The sequence below is a fragment of the Symphalangus syndactylus genome, chromosome 11 (genome assembly GCF_028878055.3).
Source record: "Symphalangus syndactylus isolate Jambi chromosome 11, NHGRI_mSymSyn1-v2.1_pri, whole genome shotgun sequence".
Taxonomy (NCBI): Eukaryota; Metazoa; Chordata; class Mammalia; order Primates; family Hylobatidae; genus Symphalangus; species Symphalangus syndactylus.
In genome coordinates, this window is record NC_072433.2 from 45,740,416 (window position 1) to 45,745,823 (window position 5,408).

Sequence of the window (5,408 nt, forward strand, 5' to 3'; positions counted from 1 at the left end):
ACTAGGAGAATTATGAAGAAATGCTGATTAGAAATAAAATATTCAAATCAAGAATTTGATTATTTCCAAACACACTGAACAAAACATTAAATAAACAAGACAGGTACCATGTTGTTTTCTCCTGCATAATAAGGAAAATATCTCATTTAAAATAGAACCACTGACTGACCTCTAAAAAAACCATATATATATTCACTCGCATACATACACACACACACACACACACACACACACACACGCAGAGACATATACTGTATATATACAAGATAGATATTACCTTTAAACATATTAGGAAGATAATAATTGTTATATTGATTTTTCTAACAGTCAAGACATTAAACAAAATAGCAAGCATGTCCATTTTTTTCTGTTTCCAAAATTCTTCAAATATCTACATTATTTGAATCATCTCATTGGAAATGTCCCTAACACATTGCCAGAAAGCGGCCGGGAAGTAGTTTCTTCAACCTAATAGCTGGTTCTCTATTAAAATGCTACCGGGCCAAGCACGGTGGCTCACGCCTGCAATCTCAGCATTTTGGGAGGCCAAGGTGGGCGGATCACGAGGTCAAGAGATCGAGACCATCCTGGCCAACATGGTAAAGCCCCGTCTCTACTAAAAATACAAAAATTAGCTGGATGTGGTGGCGCATGCCTGTAGTTCCAGCTACTCAGCAGGCTGAGGCAGTAGAATCGCGTGAACCCAGAAGGCAGAGGTTGCAGTGAGTCGAGATTGAGCCACTGCACTCCAGCCTGGCGACAGAGCAAGACTGTCTCAAAAAGAAAAAAACAAAATGTTTCCAAGGGAACCTAGTAGAATGATTCCAAGAGGGAGCTTTGGGATGAGAATGATCAGCGTGCAAATAAACACTGGCTATGCATTTTTTTTTTTTTTTTACACAGGGTATTGCTCTGTGGCCCAGGCTGGAGTGCAGTGGTGCGATTTTGGCTCACTGCAACCTCCGCCTCCCCGGTTCAAGAGATTCTCTTGGATCAGCCTCCCCAGTAGCTGGAATTACAGGCACATGCCACCATGTCTGGCTAATTTTTGTATTTTTAGTAGAGACAGGGTTTCACCATGTTGGCCAGGCTGTTCTCAATCTCCTGGCCTCAAGTGATCCGCCCGCCTTGGCCTCTCAATCTATCATTTATTAATAAAGCTCTAGTGCCTTTTTTTCCTTCATCCTCACCCCTCACCCCTACCCTCTCCATCATCCATCCATCCACCAAAAGAATTAGAGGATATTGAAATGGCAGTCAAACTATCCCCAGAATGGTGAAAGCCGCCAAAATCACTGGGAGCCCCCACTTTAGTGGGGAGACATTTGCTGCAGGTGGCTGGGGGAGCAGGAAAGAGGTGAGGCTGTTGAATGGTGCTCCTTGAAATGGGATTCCCTAGACCAGCAACATCAGCGTCACCTGGAAACGTACTAGAAATGCAATGTCTCCAGCCCCAGACCAGACCACAAGCTCAGAGGCTCTGGGAGTTGGGCTGGTGTGTTTCATGATGCCCTCCAGGTGATCCTGGTGCACATTCAAGTTTGGGAACCACAGCCCGAGGAGATGTGGAAGACAGAGTGAGGCCCCAACTTCAGAGCCCTGATTAGGATACAAGTAACTTGGAAGTAGTAATAATTAGATGGGAACTCTCTCTCTCAGTGAATTAGAGCACATTTGGTTTTCCCTGTGATAGCATCACTGTCCCTTTCCTTCTGGTGGAGACATCTAGGTGGCATGACAGAAGCATCTGGAAGGGCCAGTCCCCTGAGTGAACCTCTGGAGGTGGGTCAAGCCTGGGAGCTCAGACAGTTGGTGTTGCTGTTGGGAAAAGTTTAACACTGGGTCCCCTCTTATAGAGCTGTTGGAATTGAGGCCCACAAAGGGCAAGGAAGAAGGAGAGCCAGGACCTGACACCGGAACCTCTGGCCACATAATCTGCCTGTCAGCGCCCTTCCCCAACTCCTTCTCGGGCCCAGTTGTGTGTTCCTTGGACCTTGCTCTCTCCCCTCCCCTTGTATGCATGCTCTGGAGTGTGTATGCCCACCTAACTCTCCTGGTCTTGACCTTCACTCTGCCCTCCAGAACCACATTGAGTCCCACAGACCTCATGTTCCGGAAGGCTTCAGTTCCCCTTGGTTCCTCTAGCAGCTCTGGCAGGTGCTCAGGGGAGACAGAGGCACTGAGGGGAGGTGGAGGCGCCAAAGGGAGGTGGAGCAGATGAATTTGGAAAGTTCTCCTGAAGAAGAGAGTAGGGAAGAGGAGCATGGCTTGGCAGAGAAGTGTGGGAAGGCAAGACATTTGAGAAGACATCACAGATACTTAGGGAGACTATTCTTTGTTTTCTTTTCTTTTCTTTTCTTTTTTTGAGATGGAGTCTTGCTCCGTCGCCCAGGCTGGAGTGCAGTGGCGCGATCTCTGCTCACTGCAAGCTCCGCCTCCCGGGTTCACGCCATTCTCCTGCCTCAGCCTCCTGAGTAGCTGGGACTACAGGCGCCCGCCACCACGCCAGGCTAATTTTTTGTATTTTTAGTAGAGACAGGGTTTCACCGTGATAGCCAGGATGGTCTCGATTTCCTGACCTCGTGATCCACCCATCTCGGCCTCCCAAAGTGCTGGGATTACAGGCGTGAGCCACCGCGCCCCGCCGGGAGACTATTTCTTAATGCAGAGGAAAAGTGCTAGCAATATAAGAACAAAACTTTCACTAAAGCATATGGGCTATATGATCTCCTTTTATCTTCCAAAGATGTATAGACTTACATAAGAGTCTGGAAATGAACATCAAAACATTTGCAGTGATTATCTCCGGAAGCTGCAATTGCAATTTCTGTTTCCTTCGTTTCTTATTTTCTGCATTAAGCATTCATTGACTTTTTTCAGATGTAATTCACATACCATAAAGTTCACCACTTTATCTTAAAGCGTGCAATTCACTGGTTTTTAGTTTATTCACAAAGTTGCACAACCATCATCACCATCTAATTCCTGAACATTTTCATAACCCCAAGAAGAAACCCTGCACCCAGGAGCAGTCACTCCCCAACATTGCTCCGTTCCCAGCGCGAGGCAACCACTAATTACTTTTTCTCCCTTTGGATTGGTTTCTTCTGGACATTTCATATAAATGGAGTCAGACAATGTGTGGTCTTTTGTGAATGGTCTCTTTTACTCAGCATGTTTTCAGGGTTCACCCATGTTATAGCAGGTATCAGCACTTCGTTGCTTCTTTTTGCCAAATAATATTCCATTACATGGATAGACTGCATTTTATTTATCCATTTATCAGGCGATAGACCTTTGTATTGTTTCCACTTTGGGGCTCTTATAAATAATGCTACTCTAAACATTTGTGTATCAGTTTTTGTGCAGACATATATATTCAGTTCTCTTGGGTATATGCCTAGGTGTGGGATTGCTGAGTCATACGGTAACTCTATGTTGATTTTTTTTTTGAGACAGGGTCTTGCTCTGTCACCCAGGCTGGAATGCAGAATGCAGTGGTACAATCATACCTCACTGCAGCCTCGACCTCCTGGGTTCAAGCAATCCTCCCACCTTAACCTCCAGAGTAGTTGGAACAAGAGACACACACCTCTAACTTTTTCTTTTTTAGAGACTGAGTCTGACTCTGTTGCCCAGGCTAGTCTCAAATCCCTGGGGTCAGATCATCCTCCTGCCTCAGCTTCCCAAACTGCTGGGATCACAGGTGTGGGCCACCATACCTGGCCTATGTTGGACTTTTGCTTTCCAAAGAATTTGAACCATTTTACGTTCTTCCCAGCAATGCATGAAGGATCTGATATCTCCAACACTTGCTAATACTTGTGATTGTCTGTTTATTATAGCCATCCTAGTGAGTGTGAAGTGGTACCTCATTGTGGTTGTAATTTGCATCTCTCTGATGATTAATAATGCTGAGCATCTTTTTAAAAAATATATTTTACATATTTTTTATCTTTGACAAATAACAATTGTATATAACTATGGGGTATGATGTGACATTTTGATATATGTGTACATTATGGAATGATCAAATCTAGCTGATTTACCAATTAATCACCTCACACACATAATTTTCTGTGATGAGAACATTTGAAATACATTGTCTTAACAATTTTGAAATATACTATACATTATTTTTAACTACAGTCACCATGCTGTGCAATAGATCTCAAAAACTTATTCTTTATATCTAACTGAAACTTTGTATCCTTTGACCAACATCTGATTCCCTCCCCACTCAACCACTCCCCACTCCCAGCCCCTGGTAACCACTATTATACTTTCTACATCTAAGAGTTCAACGTTTTTGGGTTCCACATAGGAGTGAGATCACACAGGGCTGGGCAAGGTGGCCCACGCCTCTAATCCCAGCACTTTGGGAGGCCAATGTGGGTGGATCTCCTGCGGTGAGGAGTTCGAGACTAGCCTGGCCAACATGGTGAAACCCTGTCTCTACTAAAAATACAAAAAGTAGCCGGGCATGGTGGTGCATGCCTGTAATCCCAGCTACTCGGGAGGCTGAGGCAGGAGAACCACTTGAACCAGGGAGGTGGAGGTTGCAGTGAGCTGAGGTCCTGCCATTGCACTCTAGCCTGGGTGACAAGAGCAAATTCTGTCTCAAAAAAAAAAAAGAAGAAGAAGAGGAAGAAGAAGGGAGAAGAAGGGAGAAGAAGGGAGAAGAAGGGAGAAGAAGGAGAAGAAAGAAGAAGAAGGAGGAGGAGGAGGAGAAGGAGGAGGAGGAGAAAGAAGAAGAAAAAAAGAAGAAGAAAGAAGAAGGGGAAGAAGAAGAAGGAGAAGGAGAAGGAGAAGGAGAAGAAGAAGAAGAAGAAGAAGAAAAGAAGAAGAAGAAAGTGCGGTCACACAGTATTTGTCTTTTTCTACCTGGCTTATTTTACTTGCCCATAGTGTCCTCCAGGTTCATCTGTCTTGTCACAAATGACAGGATTTCCTTCTTTTTAACAGCTGAATATGCCCCCATTGTGTATATAAACCACATTTTCTTTATCCATTGATGGACACTTAACTTGATTTCCCATCTTGGCTGCTGTGAATAGTGCAACCATGAACATGAGAGTGCAGGTATCTCTTCAACAGACCGATTTCAATTCCTTCGGATGTATACCCAGTAGTAGAATTGCTGGATCATGTTCTATTTTTAGGTTTTGGGGGATCTTCCATACTGTTTTCCATAGCAGTTGTACCAGTTGACATTCCCACCAACAGTGGACAAAGGTTCCCTTTTCTCTGCATCCTTGGCTACACTTGCTTTCTTTGATCTTTTTGATAATGGCCATCCTAACAGGTATGAGGTGACAGCTCGTTGTGGTTTTCACTTGCAATTCTTTTTATTTCAGTAGCTTTAGGGGTACAAGTAGTTTTTGGTTACTTGGATGAATTGTACAGTG